The following is a 24853-nucleotide window of genomic DNA, read 5'->3' on the forward strand; positions in this document are numbered from 1 at the left end:
GCAAAGGACATAAAGGCCGGCCAATCTTCCAAAGTCAGATTCCCCACACACATGCGCCAAAGGTGGCTATGACAAGTTCTCACGTGGAAAACAGCAGCCTGAGCACCATATATCCTCGGGACCTTCCTGCCCTGAAAAACAGGGAGGCTGCTGTCCTGGTAAATGACTAAAACTTTCACCTGGATGGAGGAAGGATGCAGCGACTGTACCAGTGATATAGCAAACATAGTACAGTTGTGCAATACGCACTTATTCATAACAGATGTTCAAATTCTTCACTGCTACAGTAGCCTTAGGCCACATGGGTGGTCTCTTGCCCATGGCACAAGCACCAGCCAGCTTCCCAAAGCTCTGGCTCCTCCCACACTTCCACTCAGCCCTGAGGAAGGAAAGGCAGCAGCAGTGTGGAACATCTTCAGGGGTTTCTTGCCTAAAAGTTAAGTAGCAACTTATTCACCCTGCACTTAACAAGTAACCACCAAACTGTTTTACAACAAAAATTAAATACAATACCGGGGATGGAGGGTGAGTGTGTCTACTGCACCAATGAGGAATCTGGACATTACTGTTATGAATAAGTACAGGTTCATCATTCCCACTTCTAAGGTAGCCTTTAGACTATACGGGTTGATTACCAAGCCAAATCTGGGAGGAGGAAAATGATATGGATCCATGAGCCTCTGGAGAATATGCCAACAAAACCGACCCTGGAACTAGAGGCACAATCCAGTATGAAATGCCTTGTAAGGGTACATACAGAGGTCCATGTATCTACTTCTAGAATGTTTCAAGAGTCTACCTCTTTCGAACATGCCACTATAGAAAAGGCCTTGATACTGTCTGGAACTGGTTTGCCATGGTGGGCATAACAAAAGGCAATGTCAAGAACACCCATCTGGAAACAGTTTGTATAGACATGTGTTGTCCTTTCTTAATCCAATATAAAAAATAAATATCAGCTTTTCTAAAAGACTTGGTTCTGTTCAGATAGGACCTGAACTGACTATTCAAATCCAGAGTATGCAGAATCTTTTCTCCCTGGTTTTGAGGGTCAGGATAGAATATTGGGAGACTGATGAATTAATTCAAGGTAAAATCAAACAACCCTTGGCATGAATGAGGGATCTGTTCTTGATGATACCCCATCCCTATGGAAGACCAGACAGGGTTCATTCACCATGAAGAGATTGCAACTCGGATATAGATACAGATGACAAAGCAATACAAAAGAAGAGTTTCCCATTTAATGAACCTTAAGTATGCTTTATGCACAGGTTCAAATGGAGATTATGGTTAACTTTTCAAGTATATAGCTAAGATCCCAGAAATGAGTAACCCGCTTGAGTGGTAGTCTCAGGTGCTACACTTCTTTCAGAAACTATTTTACTAAAATCATAGAAGAAACAAGGGGATCCATGGCCAGACATGCAGAAATGGCTACAAAATATACCTTGTCAGAGGAGTATTAAAGCCAAAGGCTAGTAACTCAAGTATTTCAGCATTAGTGGTACACAATGCCCGATAGGGCCCTGATTTTTGGCTATGTTCTAACTAGAAAATCTCTCTCACTTGCCAGTCAAAGGTTTTCTTGCCTCTTTTGGTACCTGCTGCACATGTTCTAGAAAGAGGTGCCTAAAAGCTATTATAATCGAATCATCCAGACAGTTAACTGGATATGTTTGAGACTGTGGTGTATCTAACTCCCCTTTCTTGTGTGAGTAGGTCCAGTTTACAAGAAAGCTTATGGTAATTGCCTTGGCCAATTCCTTAAGAAGGTAGAGACAATGTTGCTTAGGCCAAAAGGGGTTCACCATAATTATTTTTGGAGAGTCCTTCTGAATCTTTAGAAGTACCCTGAATATTACTGGAAAGAATGGAAATACATAAACATTCCAGTCCACTGGAATGAAAATACATCTGTTTTTCAATCTTGCTTCCAACGAAGAATTTGCCAAGTATTCTGTTTTGAAATGAGGCAAAAAGATCTGCTTGAGGTGTTTCCCACAAACGGATACATTTCTGGAAGACCCCCAGGTCAATTTCCAATTGTGAAGGTCTGTCCTGGTCTTGCTCAGCTTGCCTGCTACTATATTTTGCTCTGAAGGAATGTAATATTATGACTGGAGCCAGACATTTTGTAAACACCCTTGGAATACAAAATAACCAAAAGGGTAATGGAGAACTGATTAAGTGACCCAGTCAAAGAAAATATGAGAAATTTCCTGAAGCCTTTGGCTATGGTATGCATCTATTAGATCCAGTATCACCATAATGCTTCCTTGGGGAATGAAAGGAAACAAACACTAAAGGGTCATCATCATGAATTTTGAATTTCCATACACAGATTTACAAAGGAAAGACCTAGAATTAATCTCCAAAGACTACTCCTTTGGTACAAGAAACATTCTGGGATATAAGTTTTTGCCCCTTTGATTTAACACGGTCTCTATGCCTCTGGGATGAACAAGTGCTGAAGAACCTGTGGAAAAAATTCTGGTTGTTTTGGAGGGTGGGGAGGAACTCCTAGGGTTGCCACCCCTCCATTTTTTTTCCAGACTATCCAGAAATCAAACTAATTCTCCGGTAGTTCGGAAAAAACTGTACAAACTCCGGTATTCTGTTTCAATAAAAAAACAGACTATTGGAGTTTGTAAATCGACTGATTTACTATACTTTTTTTTTACAGAAAAGCATAGTAAATCAGCCGAAAGCAGGCAGCAGGAACAAAAAAAAGAGGGAGTTCCCTGCCGAGTTATGTCATTGTGATGTCACATAACGGGCGGACTGTGGGCGAGGTCAGTGGGGTTACTGGTGACGCGAGGGGTGTGGCTTTAATCCGGTTTTAGCCACGAAGGTCGCGGCAACCCTAGGAACAACCCTGAAAGGAGGTTTTTGTATCCAGTGTCAACTGTATCCTTCCTGAACCACCTTTAAAATCCTTGAGTCTGTCACAATCTGTTGTTTAACAGAGCCAATTGTTGGAATTGGTTTTGAAAGATGGGGGCAGGAGAACAGAAAAATGCTGGCATAGTCATTCTGAAGTTCTAGACTGTTCCTTTTTTAGAACGTATCCTGGCTTCTTTTGTTCTCCTCCTGCCATCTCTATTTGCTCCCCAACTTGGCCTTACTAGGCAGGGACTGCTGGTTTTGTTTCTTACATGTGAAAGAAATTTTGAGAGATTTGTAAAGGGGGGAGGGGGTCTGAAAAAATCTTAAACTCCCGAAATAATTCTTATTCCCTCTCTCATCAAACTGTTCTGAAGACACGGGTAGCAGATGGGCCAAATAAAACTTCCTTATCTAAAGCAGAATTCAGAATTTCAGACTATCAGAAAACTTCTGATTTCATACCCACGCATACCTCCTCAAAACAGCAGCAGCAAAGAGGCCATAGACAGAGTATCTGTACAAATCATACACACTTAAAACAAGTTTTGATACTTGAGAAATGGTGAAAACAACAGAACTGGGATAGGCACTACCTACATGGGAAGGGGTAGTAGCTCAGTTTATACAAAAGTGCAAACGTCCACACATGCGTCCGATAGTTAAGAATTCTATACACCCAAGTGGGAAAAGAAAAACATTATCTTACTAAATCTGTCTAAAATAATAATCCTCTCCTTGTCCACTGGGGAAGGGTTTGATGACACCAGGAGTCTGTTCCCTGCTGGTATAGATGGTCTGACCTATGGTGAGAAAACAAGTGTGCGTTAGTTTGAGAAACTTTGTAAAGTCTATCTCCTTTTTTGGTGACTGAAGAGTTTGAATTAGGGTTATTACAAACAGCATCATTATCTACAGGTGACACTAGAGAAAGAATAGGCATAGAAAGAGGCATATCCACTCGTAGAATTTCATATTATCTTCCACAATTCAACCAGAACATCCATTTGTTCCCATAAAAGTATGTAATTCATCCTGGCAAATATCTGAGAAGAGGAAAATTCCACTAAAGGAGGCTCTGAGGATCAGTTTTCCTCAGAATCAGAGTTTTAGGCTTGTAAGTCTGCAGGAGAGAAAGCCCTGTGTCTATGTCAGAATTATCTTCCTTAGGCATATTTTGAGTGACCTGATTTATAGGTACTGTGATCTGTGTACCAGGATTGGCTAAGATAAGACAATCATCCTTTCTTATACATACCATGTCTTCTGATGAACAAAATGTAGCCTTTTTTTTTTCTTCACACCTACCTTTAGTGACGGACTTGCAGAAGGAATATCTACCCTATCACGAGCTCTCTTCCCCAGATGCAGCCAGCAGCATCTCTCGGTATGACTCCATGCCACAGTAAAGGTCATTTTTCCATGACTGGTCAGAACAGCTGAAGCGCACATGGCTGAACCCTCGTTTGTGGTGGCTAAAACAACTACACCAGAAGAAGATGGAGAGCTACAGTCACGCCACCATCAGCTGAGGCAAAGCCTGAGCCCGAGAAAACAGCAAGGGCTCTATGGTAAGTTGTTTTATTTACTACTACTTCTACCTAGAAACACCAGCAGGTTAAGTATCCATTCTGTGACCAAGGAGAAAGTTTTGGATGTGCATCAACAAGTTGGTCGCATGGTAAGTTGTCAAACAGTTCACAACCAGCACGCTTCCACTTTCACACACACAAAATGTAGAAGCATCAAACTAATTCCTATTAGACACCCCCCTTTAGACTAAAATTACTCTGACATAAGGTAACAGCAAGTAAATTGTGACAGTACGAACATAAGGACTACTTCACTTGTAGAATTCCAAACCCCAAACAAAACATTTCCCACATAAAATGTTTGTTTAAAAAATACATAATACTGAAAGATTTTCCACTTTGACAACTGATTTCCCTCCTCAGAACTGACCAATCAGCAGACAGAGTACAAGTGTGGGAGGGAGACAAGTATTTTAGAAACTGTCCAGTTGTGTCTATGGCAAAATGCAACTCATCCAGCCTAAAAGCTAATGCAGCAGTGGTACTGATGATGATTTACTGTTATGGTAAGAGCACTTGTACAACTGATCTATGTTCATCATAGATCATTGCTGCAGAAGCTTTCAGATTGCTATAGCTTACACAGCTCGGGGGCAGAGAGAATTAGAATCCAAAAGCCCCTGGAGAATGGTCCTGGCAAATCTTGTACTGGCCCTGAGAAAAGAATCCAGTCTGTAATGCTTTAGAAAAGTGTGTAGCGAGGAGTAAGTAGCTGCCTGTATATTTCTAGTCTACCCCCTTTCCAATTTGCCACTGAAGAGGACAAGGCTCTAGTATAATGTGCCTTTACCCTGCCTGCAGTGTTTTACCACAGTGAGAGTAACAAAAAGAAATAGCAAGGGACAACCATCTTAAAAATAGTCTGTTTTGGCATGGGCTACTCCTCCTTTGTCCAGTCATAGAATATAAACAGCTGTTCAGCTTTCATAAAAGACTTAGTACTGTGAAGATAGTACCCGAGTTGCCTGTGTACATCCAGAGTATGAAAAATCCTCTCTCCGTGGTTTTTAGGTTTCAAAGAAACTACAGGGAAATTGACAGTTTGATTCAAAGTAATCTCTGAAGCAACTTTTAGCATGAATGACAGATTTGTTCTTAAAACAACCATATCTCTATGGAAAATCAAGTGAGGTTCATATACCATGAGGGCTAGCGACTCAGATACTCATCTTGTAGATGTCAGAGCAAAACATACCACAGTCTTCCAAATAATAAACCATAAATCAGCTTGAAGGGCTGGTTCAAAGGGAGATGAAGTTAACTTTTCCTGCACAACGTTAAGATCCAAGAAGGTATCACCTGTTTCCTAGGTGGTCTTAAATGCAAAACCCCTTTCAGGGACAACCTGGCAAAACAGTGAGAAGAAAGGGGAGGATCCATGAGTAGATATGCTGAAATGGCTGACAGATGAACCTTGATAGAGGAATAAGAAAGGCCAGAGGATCTCACAAAATTACTGTAGCACCAGATGTACATAATCTGACTAGGCCCTGGTTAAAAGTGTGGCACCAATTAGTAAATCCTTTCCATTTAGCCACATACAATTTCCGAGGAGCAAGCTTTTTGTCTCATTTAGTACCTGCTGCATGTCCTCAGAAACAAGATGCCTATAAGGCATCAAAATTATATAACCCAGGCAGTCAGATGTAGTTGTTTCAGACAGGGGAATATCAAACTCCTCCTGTCTTGTGTGAGCAGATCCAGTCTGTAAGGAAGCTTATGGTAACTGCCCTTGGCCAATTCCATGAGAAAGGAGAAAGTGCAGCTGTATAAATTGCATGTATCCATAACAGTATACTGTCAAATTCCTCACTGCTGCGGTAGCCTTTAAACTACATAGGCCGTATCTTGCCTAGGAAATGACAAGCGGTCGGCTTCAAAAATCCCTGCCTTCCCCCTCCTCCTCCTCTCTGACTGCTGAATTGGCTAATCCATGTGGAGAAATTAGTGGTCAGAGTGAAGCTTTCTTCAGGACTTTCTTGCTGTAGAAAGAGAGAACAGCCTAACAATCCTGAAGTAAACAACCAAAATCATAACATAAAAGGTAGAAACAAATGGAGCCCAACTTTGTATCCCAACTCCAACATTTTACAAGAGAAAATGGATGAGGAGTGGGTGAGGCGACTGCATAATCTCCTGTTACAGGTAAATGCAACTCATTCCAACTCTTTGGGCTAGAAAATGTGATTACCAAAGCCTATTCATCATAGGAAGGGGAAGGATATGAATCCAGGAGCCCCTAAAGAATGCTCCTAGCACAGTTCAACCTGGATCTACAAAAGGAATCTAATTTGTATTACTTTGCAAATGAATGTGGAGAGGACTATGTAGCTTCTAGAATGCTTCTAGTCTCCACCCCTTTACAGTGTGTCAAATGAAGAATACAAAACTCTTGTAGAATGTAGCTTGATACTGCTTGGAATGGAAAGGCCATGGTGGGAACAGCAAAAAAAAAAAAAAAAAACCAGCAGCATAGACAACCACATGGAAATTATCTATTCAGACAAAGGGAGCTATTTTTTCCCCTTGATAAAAAAATAAATACCCAGTTAGCTTTTCTAAAGTGTTTCGTTCTGTCAAGACAGTACTTGAGCTGCCTAAGCATGACAAGGGTATGCAAAATCCTTTCTCCCTCTTTTTTAGGTTCTGGGTAGAAAATTGGGAGATTGATGATTTGAATCTAAGTAAACTCTGAAACCCCTTTGGGTATGAATGAGTGGTTTGTTCTTAAAGAGACACTATCCCTGTGGAAAATGAGAATGGACTCACCCATCATAAGAGTGTGCAACTTAGATGCTATTCTTACAAATGACAGAGTAATGAGTACAGTTTTCCAAGTTAAAAACCTTTAATCAGTTTAATCGCCATGTTCAAAAGATGACAATTTCTCCAGTTCACAGATATGATCCCAAGTATTAGCAACCTGTTTACAAGTTAGTCTGAGCTGTAATGTTCCTTTCTGAATTTGTTTTACAACAAATGGGGAAGACAGTGCAGGATCCATGGGCAGACGTTGAAATGACCACGGGATGAACCTTTATAGAAGAATAAGAGAGGCCAGGGGGAAAGTGACTTACACAAACAGTATAGCACTGGTGGTACAAAATCCCTGATGGTGCCCCTGGTTATTGGTTATGCACCAACTAGAAAACTGCTTCCACTTACCAATATAGGATTTTCTAGTAGCAAGAGTTTTGCACCTCCTTTATTATCTGCTGTACGCGCTTGTGAAATACGTTCCTAAAAGTTATTAGAACTGAATCATCCAGGCAGTCAGTTGAAGGTGATGTATCAACCCCCCTCTTTTTGTGCGAATACATCCAGGTTGTGAGGAAGCTTGAGGTAACTGCTCTTGACCAATTCCATAAGAAGGGAGAACCTGTGCAAAAAGGGGGTCACCACAATGATTTCTCAAATATCCTCTTGAATCTTCAGAATTACCCTAGATATGGATGCAAACACACACAGAAACATTCAATTCCAATGGAATGAAAATTCATTTATTTTCCACCCCTGCCTGCAAACAGCCATGAAACTAAACATGTTTACCTGTCTGATGTGAAAGGAGGCAAAAGAACCTACTTGAGGTGTTCCCCAAAACTGGATCAATTCCTTGAAGATACTCAAATTCAATTTCCATTGGTGGGATTTGTCCTGGTTCTGCTCAGCTTGTCTGCCACTATGTTTTGCTCTGATGGATTGTAGGATACTTGGAAGATTAAGGAATGATGAAGAGCTGACTAATTCATCACTGCCAGGCTGTGTAGGGGCACTACCTTGTACCTTCCCACTTGTTTATATACCACATACTCCCTGTAATCACCTGAAGTAGTCCTGGGGGGCAAAGATGGAGAGACTTGAAGCCATGGATCACAGCCGAAATTTCTTTTAAAATTAAGAGCTTTGGTTCGTCTGAATGATTCCACAGGCTTTACACCTTTACACCTCTAGAAACTACCCCAAGCAAAATCCGATGAATCTTTGGTGACAGACTCATATTGGGGTGTGGGGAGATCTGAGTTGAGTTTAATATGTTGTCTTCACAGGGGAGATCTGACATCAATTTGATTTGTTGTATTCACAATGCAAGTCTCATTTTATAAAGCAAAAAAATGGAATGTAATACACAAATGTTGAGGCCAAGTGCTTTTTTTTTATATAAACCAAAGTATCCCACTCAAGTGTAACCTGTATAGAGTTATCATGAGAATCATAAAATTCACAAACCCTAGGATTGTGAGAAATACTACTGCTGAAGTCTGAAACTGATTGGAGATCAGAAAAAATGCCAATAAAAAAGCACATTGTCTTCTGATAAAAAAAAGCCGTTTGAACTGAAGAATCTAAAAGGCATCACAGAAACTCAATTTTGTGAGAGGGACTCAAGGAAGACTGCAATATTCATCTGGAAGCTCAGACTGGACAAAGGAAACAAATGCAAGATAATGACTCTTGCCATGTGGATAAAACTCTGCAAAGATGAACAAGTCATATAACTATGGAAAGATGTGAATGCAATTCAGTCTACAATAAGATATGACTGTTGCTAGATATTTTATGAATACCGTTAGGGCTGTAGATAAACCAAATGATAATGGAAAGAACCAGTAACATGACCCAGAAACAGAAAACCCTAGAAATCTCCTGTAGCCTATGGCTATGAGAATGTGGTAGCAAGCATCTTTTAGGTCTAGCATTACTACAACTCATCTGAGAAATGAAGAGTAACTGCTGTTTGAATTTTGGAACTTTCATGTAAAGATTTCGACATGAAAGATCTAGTATGGACCTCCAACAGGCCTTTTTCTTTGGTACCAGAAACATTCTAGAATACAAGCCTCTGCCTATATCTTAAACACACTGGTTCCATGTCTCCCTCTGTGTAAAGACTGAAGAACCTGAGGAAAAAGGCCTGCTTAGTTCAGAGGGTGGAGAGAGATTCCCCTCAAAGAAGTTTATCATATCCAGCACCATCTGTAACCTTCCTGAACCACTTTTAACACCCGTAAGTCCAAAACAATCTTTTGCCAAAGGAGAATGTTAAGGTCCGGTTTTTAAGGCAGATTTGTAGTGATACTAGCCAGGAAAGAGGGAACAGGGGAAGGAATATTGGCATGATCATTCGGTATTGTTGGTTTGTCCACTTTTCTGAAAATATATATATTTTTTAATAACCCTATGGCCATCTCTATTCGGCATTTTGTTTGCCAGAAAAAGACCAGTTTTGTTTACTTGGCTTTTTTGTACAACATGAAGGCTTATAAGATTTACAGTGGAAACTCTCTGAACCAATTTCCCTCTTCCATCATATTCTTTGAAAACTTATGTAGCAGAACCACCACACAATACCACCTTATCTAAAGCGGAATTCAATCCAAAACTTCAGACTTTACCTCATCAGCAAATGTTTGGTTATGTAGCCAAACATATCTTCTCAACAGTGTAGCGGTGCCGTGACCCCGACCCTAGACATAGTATCTGCACAATCACAGACATTCTTCAAAAGCATGTTTAGATACCAGAGAAAGGGTGAATTAGTCCAGGTTAAAAAGGAGCTTTCTGCTGAAGGAAGACAGGAAGCCAATTCCCTCAGACCATGCATATGACAAAGCATACACTTCCACATGTATGCCAGGTAATTCAGAACTTTAAAGGCCAACATAGAAGGAAACGTCCAACATTTTTCCTACTTTATCAGCAGGTGAAGGGCTGGTACTGAGGGCCAGCATGTTGCCAGTGTAAGATGCAGATGAAAGAGCTGCAGGATCAGATCCAAGGTGAAAGAAAATAAATGTGCTAGCCTATCTGCTTTTTTTAGGGACTGACGACTGGGTACAAAAGCAGCTTTCAACACTTTCTCCAGAGCTACCAGTACATCAGAGATACGGTAGCAGAAAAAGGTATATTCATTTGTAACACACCATAGTATCTCCTCAGTTCAAAGGGAACATCTATTTGTTCCCTTAAAAATACTTAGACTTCACAACAGTCTGATTAAAAGAAAGTTCCTCCACAGGAGGAGGATAATTAAAATTTTTCTCATAAATAGTGTGTTGGGTTTGGGAATCTGCAGGAGAAGCAGCCCCATCTCTGTGAGAGTCAGAATCATCAGATCCTGATCCCTGAAGAATAAGTTTACAGGGGATGCCCACCTGTAATAGCTTCAGTGTACCAGGATTTACTCTTACTTTAATATAAAAAAAAAAAAAAAAAAAAAAAAAGAGTTCCAGCAGAAAAGGCATGACAATTGTCCAGTCTAATTGTTTCTTACCATGGTTACCCTGAGAAAATTCTCCTGGAGTGTCTCCCAGACCTAGACAAGATGGTTCTCCCATGACCATATTGGGCACTGGGAAATCTGAAAAGGACATGGATGACTCTCAGCTCACGCTAGCCAAGAGGACTACAACAAAAGAAGCCAGGGAGGTAATCGAGTGGTCTGATGAACAACCAGTGTCCACTTTGGTTTCACTCACTATCAACTGAGGCACAGAGTGAGTCTGCAACAATGCCAAGGACTCCTTAATATGATTTTTTTATTTCTAGGTGCTTCAGGAGAAGAGACAGCCAGACCTTCGTGTGTATCCATGCTGTAACCAGGAAGAAGCACCAAAAGCAGTAACTGTTGCCGGAGTGAGCAGGTTGGAAGGCAAGTTGTTACTGTGTGCCCACAAGCAGCACACTCGCAACACTTTCCCAAGTCTCTTAAGGTATACTATTCACACACATACACCTACACTAACAGAATCAAAAGGTAGGTGATCACAAAGTAACTATCACACTGACTCATAAAAACCCACCCGTTTCTCCATAAACTTTCTGTCCCACAAAAGTCAAAGTTTACACAAGCAGTAAATAATTTCTCACAAAATTAGGCCCCAAAACATAAATAAGCACTTTAGCTAAAAGTAGTCATTCCCAACAGGAAAGTTCCAATATTACGAAAAAATGTGGTGCTTCTCTAAGGGGAAATACCCCCCCTTTAGCCACACACACAAAAAAAAACAAAACAAAACAAACAAAAAAAAAAAACATTTTATATATATATATATATATATATATATATATATATATACATATACACTGAATACTACTTTTTTAAAAGGCCAATAATTTACATATCAACTAGAGGAGAAGTTTTGGACAAAATTAATAAAAAGTAGGACTGCATCAGCAAAAGGAAAAGGACAAGGTTAAGTGGAACACAGTCTGATCCTTCCAGTAGGACAAGATGGTTTAGGATTACCTGATTTGAAGGGATATTTTAGAGCTAAACAATTAAGGCTCATATACATGACACAAGCAGAAAGTTATACTTCCAAGTGGAAAGGCATGGTGATGATAAAGCAGGGGGAAAATTCAAGAAATAAGGAGAGACTGGAATTTTGGATGTAGATCCTTAAGCAGAATAACAGCCATGCAGAACCTTTTTTTCATAACGTAGCAGAAAGTATTCTAAGAACTAAACCAAAATGAGGAAGGAGATTCTGGCAATAGGGATGACTGCAAGAAGAGGTACAGATAACAGACATGAGGGGCTGGAATTTACTGGTGAAAACTAGCAAAAGAACCAAAGTACTGGGGACAAATAACTAGAGAGGGAAAAGTAATAGAATGGGATGTGCCCAATCAGACATTTGGACTGCAGGCCAGGCATTACCTTCCCTACCAGCGACTGACATCACAGTATAGGCAAAGTGAAAGGGATAAGGGCATTCTAAGTGAAAAACCTGATCTGGTACAGTTTTTTTTCTTGAATCTAAACAGAAGCTGCTGTTAAAAAGGGATAATTAGTACAGCATATAAAATATTGCATGATAACTTAAAAATAAAATCAATCAGAGGTGGTTAGAAAAGGTAGGGAAAAGAGAATGGGTAAGTAATTTACATATGCATGGCTCAGGTATGTAACAAAGTCTAGAAGGCTTATGATTTTAGCTTGGATGTGTTTGCATTGGTATTTTTATATCCATGGCAAACTACAAAGAATTTTTCATAACAGATGGCAAATGTTGGAGTTCTGATGGGGAAGAATGAGGTAACCAGGACAGGGCTGGATCCAGCACTAGGTGACCTAGGCAGCTGCCTAAGGCCCATGATGGCTTGGGGGGGGGGGGCTTATTGGCTTGGATCACTAAAAAAAAAAGAAACAAACTTCCTTATATAACCTTTGGTAATTCTGAAGGAACACGGCAAGCATTAGGAACTTGCAGAAGTTTGCCAAACATTAGATAAATTCTGTAAGCACCAGGAACCTCACAGTTACATCCAAATGTCAAACTATGTGGGTGATCTAAGGCATCATCTACTGAGACAGCAATCCCCGATGGATTTCCTGTCAAATCACATTGCTGGAGCAAGCCCTGATTTTTGTTTGAAGAGCAAACAGATGTTGGATACAGTGAGGCGCATGAGAGATGCATCTGGAAGAGGAGGTGTGTATGTGCAGGTGAGAGAAATGCCCCAGTTAAGGGCACTGTTTAGTTAACTGACTTTGCTCAAAATCAAACACTGAACCTTTAATAAACAGGCAAAAGCCTTTAAAAAACTACACCAACTGCCAGGTCTACTTTCATTTTTTTTTTGTTTTTCTAGATCATGGGGGATTCACACCTCTCAAATGTCCAGATTTTTGCCTTAATTTTTGGTCTGTTCCTTATGCAATTTATGGTTCTCTGATAAATTGCTGACTACTGAACTCACTAAATAATGACACACATTTAAGTTTCAGATGATATATCCTTCAGAAAATTCATCCTAGCATAAAAAAATTTATTCTAGCAACTTTCTAAGTTTATTCTAAAATCTGTCCACAGTTTTGGGGGTTTGTCTTCCCACTATTTTAAGCTCTGTCCATAATTCTTGTGCTAAGAGGTTGAGCTATGCATTGAGGATTACAATCTGTCAATATCACACAGAGTTTGAACTGTGCTTTTCAGTGTCAGTGGTGTAACAGGGTAGCACATTTGCTTTTGGTGCAGGAGCTGTGGGGTTCTATTCGAGTGGCCTTTTATGGCTGAGATGTTCTGAAATGGGTAGTTTTGCCATTATTGATTCTTATGTTTTATTTCACTGCCTTCCGGAAAAATGTTTAAAATCTAAAACATGCTCTCTAACAAATGGTGCTATATTAAAACAAGGAATATAATTTAATACTATTAGGACATTGAATCAAAGAACATATGCATTTTTCCATGGTCCTAAAAATGTATACAGGATCTCCATGGTTTGAAAATAGTTCAAAGATACACAATCAGCAACTGGACAAATATTTTTTTTATGAATGTAGGTTTCAACAACCGAGTTTCAGGGACAGAGAAGTTTACTGTTGCTCATGCTAAGTCTGTTTTTATTGTGAAACTGTATTGTTTTGTTTAGGAAATGGCTATCAGTGTTTGTGCTATAAAATTTGAAATAAAAGTTTTGAATTAAATCCAAATATCTGTAATGACTGTAGAAGTAAAGAAAACAGTGTGCACACTGACAGGTTTGAACAGTGTTTATGTTAACTAGGGAGAGATGGCCAAGTAATGCAACACTAGAATGGCTGGAGGGGTGCTGATCAATTACCCTGCTGTGATTCTGACCTTGATTCAGCTCGGAACTTGGAACATATGTTCTGGGAGTAAAATGAGATGGCAGACTTTAAAAATTCCCTAGTGTACAATGTCAGAAATATTGGGTTAGCAAACGGGTGCAACTAAGGAAATGTTTCTTTTGAGCTGGGACACAGAATCTGAATTGCCAAGACATACTAAAGGCCTGTTAAGTTTAATTTTGGCAGATGCCAAAAAGCAATTACTACAAAATTGAAATCAAAGTCTAAACCAACTCTATTTAAAGTACTGAATACTGTAACTGAGATAAAAGACCTGAAAGTGGGATCTTTTGGGAAGAGAACAAGCAAACTGGGGAGAAATAAATGGAAATTGTGGGAACAATACACACCAGACAATGCTCATAAGGAGGAGGAGGTAAGATTTAAGGGAAGGCAGGAACTGAGCAATTTATGCAATGTTGGACTGACAGTAGTTATAAAAAAAAAGACGTGATGTATGATGTACGTAACCGGAAACATGTTATTATGGTTTTCTTTTATATTAATCTGTTTGCCTACGTCTGAAATGATAATTTAATAAGGGTGTTAAAAAAGGGCAATGATTTCTTATTTTAGGGTTCCCCAATGGAGACTTATCTTCCAGAAGTGAGCCTGTTAACCAATTGCTGTTCCAGTGAAGCCTGACAGATGCTTCTTCTCATGATGGCAATGAAGCACTGAAGAAAGCTCAACTCAGACAGCTAATTTCCCTCCTTGGTACTAGCCAATCCGCAGTCAGAGTGAAGAAGTGGGTTGGAGTCATAACGTTTTGAAGCTGCATGGTTGTTGGTTACTGCAGCAGGAGGAATGCTGAACATCCACTGTTGTCTGGACCAAAAGGCAGTCACAACAACGAGCTTTGCAGAGTCCTTCTGAAACTTCAAAATGACCCTAGGTATCAACAGAAAGGGTGTAAATGCATGCAGGAGCATTCCTTCCCGTGGGAATTAAAAAAAAAATCTGTTTTCTAGGCCTATCTGCAGAGAGTCCTCGAGCAAAATTTCTGTAGTTGTCTAATTTGAAAGGAGACAAAGTAGATCTACTTGAGGCATTCCCACAGCTAGAACAATTCCTGGAAGCTCCTCACATTTAATTTCCATTCATGAGGGCCTATCCTGCTCAGCTTGTCTTCCACTATGTTTTGTGATGACAGAATGTAGGAAACTTGGAGGGTCACCCAGTGCTGGACTGCGACCTCTCAGCTTGGCACAGAGGACAAGGTTTGGTACCAGCTTCCCCATTTGTTTATGCACCACAGCATTGTGGTATTATCTGTAATCACCGGCAGTCACCTTGGGGACCACATATGATGAAGCGATTCTATAACATAGATCAGGGCTAAAATCTCTTCCACATTTATGTGCTTTGGCCTGTCTCTTTCTTCAAAGACCCTGCACTTTTCCCCCAACGATATAGCTCTGCATGCAAAATCTGATATGTCTCTTGTTACAGACTTGAGCAGGGTTTGCTACAGAATGGCTGAATTACCATAAGAGCTTACAACTCAGACATTCTCCTAGCCAAATTCAAAGCAGAGTTTAACCGTTTTCCATATCAAGAACTTTAAAATTATCCTGATGAGCTGATTCAAAAGAAAAATAGTGAAATATTTACCAGTACAAAGTTAATATCTCAAGGAGGAGTCACTTGTTTTCTAAATGGGCAAATATGAAATACCCCTTTCAAAAGTAGTGAAATGAATGCTTTCAAATGTTTTACAATTTAACTTTTGATGAACGACAAGTGCTCAATGAGCTTAAATCTAATGATTCCATACAGATCCACTCAGCTGATAAGGGTTGTGCTACTGTTATTTTATATAAAATGTTCTATGTAAAAAGTATGTTTGAAATGCTTTCTGATTGCTGTACTTTTTAGGTATCTCTCACTCTGATGTTAACAAGATGATTCAACATGTGCATAATGATGATTCAACATGTGCATAATGATCTATATGATGCTTTAATGTGTAGAATGACTATGAGCTTTATCGATATCTGGTGATTGAGACTCCTTCAATACCATATATTCATGGCCTTCCCAAGATTCATAAGAGTGTACACAGACCCCCCTTGAGACCAATTGTCTCTGGTAAACACTGGTTAACCGCGCCCTTATTTTTGTACAGAGCAAGTTGGGACCGATAATTGTGAAAGTCCCCTTTGTGCTGAGAGATACGAAGCATTTTCTTGGAACCCTTTATGAAGCAGTGGGTGGGCCATAAAGGATGCTTCTGATTATTTGTTTGTCACGTTAGATGTCTGCACATTGTTTACGGTCATACCCAATGCAGAGGGGGGTTGATGCAAATAGGTTAATTTTACTGAAGTATAGTTCTTATTCTCATGACATGGTTATTTTGATTTCTTTTTTATTAGAGCTAATTCTTGAGAATAATGTTTTTATGTTTAATAACTATCTATCTGCATACAACAGGCACAGCTATGGGCATGGCATGTCCCAGTAGCTACGCCAATTTAGTTACGGCACACTGGGAAGATGAGTTTGTTTTTGGTGTACATAGATTTGGCTCATGTAATAAATACTATAAGAGGTTTGTGGATGATATTTTTCTAATATGGGATGGTTCTGTCGATGAGCTGGATAATTTTATACATTATTTGAGTAATACCACCTCTTTCCTTAGGTTCATTAAACATGATTCATTTGATATGGTTGATTTTTAGATGTGCAGATTACTAAGACAGATCAGGATCTACAGAGACTAGGTTATTTAGAAAAACCTGCCAAAGGAATAATCTTTTGCATCGGACCAGTATGCATCCTGGTTACGTTTATCCTAATGTGGTTAAAAGTCAGGCCTAAAGGATTTCTAGGCTTTACACCGATGATGTCATTTCACCATGCAGTGACCCGTATACATGATGATTTTAAAGTTAGAAGTTACTCTAATGCTGAAGTAGAGTCCTACATAGGTAATTTGGTGGCTGTATGTGGGAATAGAGCTAAACCTTTTTTCCTCTAAAGTGTGGTACGAGACCTAACAGAGTAGGTACCTTTGATAACAGCAAGGTGATTCTGACTTATACAAATGACGTTGATAGAATTTGCAATAAAATACACAAGAACTGGCCTGCACTGTTAGATGATGATGATGATGCTAGAAATATAGTTGGTCCTCGCCCTGTTTTCTGTTTTAAGAATATTAAATCATTGAAGAGACAGTTGTGCTAGGTTTATCAGGGGACTAAGGTTAGCTGTCCCTCTGATAGGCACCTATTCTTGTAGGGTTTGTAGAGCATGTAAATATATTTCTGAAGAAAAGGAATATGTCCATTCAAGTAGTGGTTTTAAATTTATTTCCAGGTTTTATGCAGATTGTATGAGCTCTTATCTGGTTTATCTGGCCTGATGCAAGACTGCTCCTGTTTTTATAGTGGGTAGACTAATCACTCCCCTAAGGAGCATATTTTAGAGCACACAGGTTATATTCATAACAAGGATTGTACTAATGCATTCTATAAGCATATACAGAAATTTAATGGACACAGTTTTAGATTTTCTTTACTTCAGTTCGTCTTATCAGATCTGAGAGGTGGTGATGTCAACAGAGTGGAGTTAGCGGAGACAAAATGGATCATTCATCTTTCTGCACACAGAGCCCCATTTGAATGGTTATATACCTTTAAAGCCAGCACTGAAGGCTCGCATGCTCTCTCATTGGGTTAAATGATTAAATGGTTGTTAATTATGTATACCATTTAAATGGTAACTTTTATCTTTTCTGTATGGTTTGAAAAAGTGCAGAGTCCATCCACGAAAGCACTTGCTATTTTAATAAACGTATGAACTTTGGCCGTGTTTGGTTGCCTTTTCTGCTTTTTTCACTGTACCTTTGGAGATCTCTTATGTACAGTCTTGCAAGGGGTATCATTAGAATGCAGGAGACCCTGTACCTCAGGGGGCCTAAGGAACGGTGTGAATGACCTGAGACGTACCTCCCTGGACTACATGAAAAGAGACATAGAGGAGCTCTCTGAGCATGTAGCCCAGGCCGGTATGACCCTGACCTTGAGTAGCATCTTACCCTCACCAAGAATGATGCCACAACATGAAGACAAGATGATCAATTTCAACAACTGGCTTAAGTATTGGTGTCATTCAAAGGGGATCCAATGCCTGTCAGCCTGGGATGACATGCTCGACAAGCCACGATGCTTCACTAGGGACTGCTTGCACCTGTCACCCCTGGGCTTTCGGATATTGGCAAAGGCTCTTGCTACCCCCATAGTGCCTTTTTTAGGGAAAGCTCAAAAGGCAAACTCACCTCCATAGGTATCACAAGGGATAAGAAACTAAGAGTAATGCTACTCAACGCCAGAAGTCTAAACCTCAAGATGCACGCACTCGAAACTCTCCTTAGCATGGAGAACATCGATATCTGTGCAGTAACAGAAACCTGGTTCAAGGCTCCAGAAAGCACCCCAGCACTACCAGGTTATACCTCATACCATGCTTTTTGGCCCCAAAACTTGGACCGAACCACAAAAGGAGGGGGAGTAGCAATATGCGTCAAAGATACCCACACCTCCAGGTTGGTGGCACAGCACGAAGCATCAGAGACTATCCATGTGCAACTAACAGTGGGTAAAACTGCCTTCCAGTTTATAGCCTGCTACAGACCACCCTCCCAAACACAGGAACCCCACTCGGCCTTCCTGAGAATACTGGAAAATATGAAGGTCTCTCCAAACACAATTATATTGGGCGACTTCAACTACCAAAACATAGGCTGGGAGCATTACTCTAGCTCCAACACCCTAGCCCAAAGGTTCCTAGAATTTATAAACTCAAATGCTATGGAACAACTTGTTATCACTCCCACAAGAGGGGAAAACATACTGGACCTGATCATCACCAACATGGGGACTGTATGCTCCAGACCAGAAGTGTATCCCTCACTGGTAAGATCAGACCATAAACTAATCTCACTGGATATTCACATCCTGACCCCACCCCCTGCCCAGAAAACCACAGTGAAAAACTTCTCTAAATCAAATTTCACACGCCTCAAAACAGAGGTGGAATCCTTCAAAGCCCCCGGGCCTGTGGAAAATACGGCCCAGACAGCAGAATCCTTTATAAACGCATTCTATGAACACCTTCAGCAATGCATGGATCATGCAATCCCAAATAAAACCAAGACCCAATCCTCCCAAAGGCAGACGTCCTGTCTGGTGGACCCCAGCCATAAACAAACTATACAATAGAAGGAGGAAGCTACTACATGATAGAGCAAAATCCCAAAAAGGGAAAGCATCTCTGATCAGTATTAGCAAAAAACTACGGGCACTCAAAATCGTCTAAGGCCAGCTTCGAGAGAAAAATTGCACAGGACACTAAGGATAATCACAAGGCTTTCTTTAGTTATGTTAGGAACCTGGGTGGGAATTCCCAGATATGCTCAGAATTAGTCCAAAATGACAAAAAATACACAGAGCCCACAGACATTGCCAACATCCTAGCTGACAGGTTCAGTGCAAACTTCTCCCCCCCCTCCCCACCAAAAGGGCAAATATCTATCCCAACAGAGTGCTGCCCCCCGACATCCCAGATGCTCAGGTAAGAGCCGCCCTCTCCAAAGCAAAAAACACAGCATCAATGGGAACAGATGGTGTCCCGGGCTGCGTCCTACATGAACTCCAAGAAGAGCTAAACCCAAACATAAAACTACTGTTCAATCTTAGCCTTACTACAGGATATGTACCCAAAGAGTGGCGTACAGCAACAGTGGTCCCTCTCCACAAAGGTGGTGCCTCAATGGATCCTGGAAACTATCGCCCCATAAGCCTGACTAGCTTGGTCTGCAAAGCTATGGAAAGGATCATCATGGACCTCATAAATAAAGATATTGGGGACCTACAGACACTGGATCCTACCCAGTTTGGCTTTGTTAAGGGCAGATCCTGCCTCTTAAACCTGGTCGATTTCTGTGAAACAGTCACCAAGGCCATTGACGAGGGGAAGGTGGTCCACACAGTCTACCTGGACCTCGCAAAAGCCTTCGATACAATACCCCACTCGGGCATTATAGATAAGTTCACCAGCTTAGATATAAACCCCTATGTCACTATATGGGTTGCAAACTGGCTCAAGGACAGAACCCACATGGTTAGAATTGCTGGAGCCATGTCAGACTCCAAACCAGTTACAAGTGGCATCCTACAAGGCTCAGTCCTGGGACCTCTCTTGTTCGGTATATATTTCTCGGTGGTACAGGCCAACACGGAAGGACTGCGGCTGACCAAGTTCGCAGATGACTGCAAACTGGGCGCCATAATCAACTCTCCAGCCGACACAAGCATCCTCCAAAAGGGCCTCATAGAAACAGATAACTGGTGCCAGAGCCATGGCCTCAAGCTAAAGTGTATAGTCATCCCCTTTGGCAAAAACAAAGTGCCCACAAATTACCACATAGGTGGTAATCCATTAAGTACAGAAGACGTCATTAGGGACCTGGGGACCCAAGCTGACAGCAATCTCTCATTTGACAAGCACGTGGCCAAAGTGGTTAGAAAAACATTTTATATAGCCCACCTAATCATGAAGGGATTCACATCTAGATCAGGGGAGGTCATTATGCCTCTTTACTCATCCCTCATCAGGCCCATAATTGAGTATAATGCCCCTTTTGGGATGTACCTTACCAGACACCTGCAGCAACTGGAAAGGCCCCAAAAGTACCTCACCAAGAGGATCAAAGGGCTCAAACAGATGCCATATGCTGCCCTGTTAAAGAAACTCCAGCTCTACTCAGTGGCATACCGCCTGCTCAGAGGCGATCTGTGCCTGACGTATAAAGCCATGTCCAACCCGGAATTAATGGACATGCTGCACCTCAGAAAATCCAAATCCCATTGAGCTACGCTCGAGAGACTTGAACCTCAGCACTGAAATAAATAGGACATGCTGGAGGGACAGATTCATAACCCAGAGGCTCCCTTCACTCTGGAATAAAATCCCAGTCCAGGTTAGGCAGAGTCCCACATTGACTCTCTTCAAGAGGAATCTTGATGAGTGGATGGGAGATCGTAGGTTTACCCCAGCTATCACTTCTGTGTCACTGTTAGACAGAGGCACAGTATACTAACCTCAAAAAAAGGCATAGCAAAATTAATTTAAAATGGGTGGCGAAAGCCAAACACACTCTGGCTAGGCTTATAAATGCCCTAGGGCAGATAGCCTAGTATGAACCTATGAACCTATGCACTCTCTGCCAGTCACAAACACCTAAAGTAGTATGGTATGGAAGTATTGAGCTAACTCTCTGCCAGTCACAAACACCTAAAGAAGTATGGTATGGAAGTATTGAGCTAAGAAGGTAGTTTTGCTTTGTGGAAGGCAGCCACATGCCTGTCTGTGTCTAGGAAGGCCCCTAAGAAAACTATCCTCTGAGAAGGACTGATGTTTTACTTCTTCAGACCGAGTGCTAACTCAAGGCTTGAGAAGCAGTCTCTGGTTAGGGGCAGACAGGCTTCTAGTTCTTTAACTGACTGCACCTGAATAAGGCAATCATCCATACAAGGGTAAATTTGAACATCCTTTGTCCTGCAGAAAGCAATTACTTAAGACACTTTGTAAAGACTCCCAAGAGTGGTAGACAGACTTAAGAGCTGAGCACCTACTCTGAAGCGGATGTATCCCCTGTGCATTTTTGCTATGGGGACTTGGAGTTAGGCATCCATTAGATACGAGGGGGTTATAGCATGCACAGAAGTTTTTGTAGCATTAGCATTTTGAATTTGGAAACTCTAAGAAAGCTATTTGTACAAGACAAGACTAATACTGGTCACCACTTTCCTTCTATTCAGAGTATTAGAAGTATTAAATAGTACCCAGTGCCCTTTTCTTACTTGGGAACTGGTTACATGAAGCCTTGATCAAGCGGGAGGTTGATCTGCGACTGTGCTTCTTTGAGTTGGCCCTTTGGGAATGAAGGAATGCCGGCATATCATGAAGAGAAGCAAAGTGAAGTTTGTAACCTGCTCTTATGACCTGAATGACACGTCTGCCTTGGCTACTTTCCAACCAGTTGTTTAGAAAAAGGAAAAGCCTGCCTCCTAACCTTGAGGGGGGCGGAGTTGGAGAGGATGGCTGGGTGTGGCGGGCAGGGAGGTACATGGTTAAGCCATAGTTGCTCCCTGCTAAGATTCTGTGGTCAGGGCGCAGAAAGCCTTGTCCTTTGTTCTGCTTGCCCTCTCCTATGTAATCTCTATTGCTTGTATCTGCTGGTTCTCTTTTCTCTTTGCCTAGGTTGGGTAGCAACAAAGGACGAGGGATTGGTAGGATATTTCCTACTGAACCTCAGAGCTAAACCTACAAGAAATCCTTAACAGTGAACAGGGACATAGCCTTGTTCTCCAGTTTCTTAAAAATGGCTTGGGCCTTGGGTCCAAAGAGAAAATCTTTATCAATAGGGCCCATCCAAGATTTCTGAATGAATATGTTCAGACAGGTTCTGCTCCTTTAACAAGGCATGCTTCCTAATAAAGGATCCAGAAGCAGCTGCTCTGCTAGATGCTTCTAGAGCATCAAAGTCACAGTGTAAGGAATGTTTTGTAACCTGAAAGCAAGAGTTGCAAATGTTTAACAATTCCTTACTGAGAAATCTACCCTCCATCCCTTCCAGTTTGTTTTTCATGTGGCCCAGGAGAGTTTCCTGGTATTTAACCTTATGGAATTAGTAACTGTGAACTCTCATTGCCAGGGTGGCTTAAGCGTACACCTTTTAGCAAACCTATCCAGGGTCCTACAGTCTTTTTCGGTTGGCTGGGTGTTGTCAGAGGTACTACCTTTGGCTCCACAGGGACAAAAACTACCTCAGGATCCGAGTCCAGAACACTACAGAAACTGCCTAGCTTTTGAAGAGCAGGTGGTTAGGAGTTAGGCTGCAGGAAAAATTCCAGAATTACATTGTCCACTACTTCTAAAATTGGAGGAATGGCCAGTGGTTTGTGCTTAGGAAGCCCAAGTAATATTCTAACCCTCTTCTTAGACTGGTGCAATCCTTAGTCTAGAACCAAAGAGATAGGACCACAAGCAGGACTCAGAAGAAACAAGGTTCAGTTTTATTGAACAGTTTAGCACCTTCATCCAGGAAAAGGCATCTTCAGAGCACAGTAAAATTTGCAAACATCACACAATTTATACACTGTAACAGTCATGTGACATTCATGACAACTAAAAGTAAAGCCACCAGGTTAAAAATAAGGTATAAGGGTTGGGAGGGTGGCCTAATGGTTAAGGTGTTTGCCTTACAAACACAAGGTGCAGGGTTTGAGTCTCCCAAGGGATAATTGGCTAAGCTTAAAATGGCTCGCAAGGGCAGCTAGCTTAAACTAATCTATGAACCTATGAACACAGAGAAATATAACTAGTAAAAATAATGTTGTAGACTGTCAACAGTCAAAGTGAAAATAACAGTTATAAAAGCTTTTTAAAAATTTCTCAGTGGTGTAAACCCATAGTTAAAATATCAGTCTGTTACTAAAATACATTACAACTTTGCAGCTCTCATTTTTTAAGAGACTGCTAACTGAAATACAGTCATTTAGCCCTGGGGGTATTCCTGCATCCAACACCCAAGCTGCCAGGCAAGTTCTCGGACTTCAGTTGTTAGCTCCCAAGGTCCACCCCTAGGGTCAAGCTTAGACATCTTCCAAGGTACAAAACAAATATCCTTCTTTGTTGCATTCCAACATATGCCTATACAGAGCGTAAGTCTCCTTCTTTATTAATATCATATAACTGTTTATATATTCTTTTTCTGAAACTTCTTTTGTTTTTTCCCCAACATAAAAGGAAATATAGGTTTTGCATTTAGCTGGGTAGACCACCCCTTTACTGCCACGGTTATAACATTTTGTGGGTTTTACTGTTCAGCCTCTCACCTGTAAGACAATGGTTTCACCTTCAGCTACAAATTTACATTGATGGCAATAGCCACATTTATAAATTCCTACCATTTCCTCAGAAAAGTTTCCTTGCTTTTTTGATTTTTTTCAACTTCTCTTGGATGTTATTTGCTCTTTTATATACAAAACAGGTTTCTCACTATTTATTTCCTACCTTTGTAAAGTGAGAAAAAAATCTTCCAGTTGATATTTAAGACATGCTTAGTTACACCAAGGACTCTTGGTTGTAATTCAGGACCACAGCCTTTTCAAACGTTCTTGTCAGTAAAAGATCTCATGATGTTACTACTTTTAGTATTTTTGCTTTTCTGAGCAACTGCATAAAACTTTATTCCCAACATCCAGATAATTTCATCCTTTACATAATTTAATAGGTTTTAAAGGATAACCTCTCTCCAGAAACAGGTTTGTTAAAACTTCACACACTGTTAAAAACATCTCACAGCTCAAAATTATTATGCGCATTCTGACCAACTGCCCTTTTACTAGGCTCGTTTTTGATTGTATGGATGATTACTTATGTGGTACAGGCAGGAATTACAAAATGTTGGTTTCCTGGATATGGTTTAAGAAAACGTTTTAGTTGTTTTGTGCTTCACAATACTCGCATCTAGAAACTGAATTTCTTCATTGGAAAAATGCTGGGTAAATTTTAAAAAGGGTGTGGTAGAATTAAGATATTCTATAAATTTTTAGTTTCTCATTTCCATAAGATGCCAATGTCATCCATGAATATGGTGTAGGAAGTCCAACAGTTGATATATGTGGAGTTAATGATATATTTCTGCTTCCAAACCTATAGGACCAAGTTAGCATACATGGGGGCTCTGCCCTTGTATTGC

General features: G+C 40.7%; 1 protein-coding gene across 1 annotated transcript in view; it reads right to left on the reverse strand.

Moving 5' to 3' along the window:
* ARHGEF18 (Rho/Rac guanine nucleotide exchange factor 18) overlaps positions 1-24853 on the reverse strand; it is a 2448098-nt gene that overhangs the window by 272069 nt on the left and 2151176 nt on the right. The gene's annotated exons all lie outside the window — the stretch shown is intronic.

This window comes from Protopterus annectens, chromosome 13.part0 (genome assembly GCF_019279795.1).
Source record: "Protopterus annectens isolate FY-2018-M chromosome 13.part0, PAN1.0, whole genome shotgun sequence".
NCBI classification, from domain to species: Eukaryota; Metazoa; Chordata; order Ceratodontiformes; family Protopteridae; genus Protopterus; species Protopterus annectens.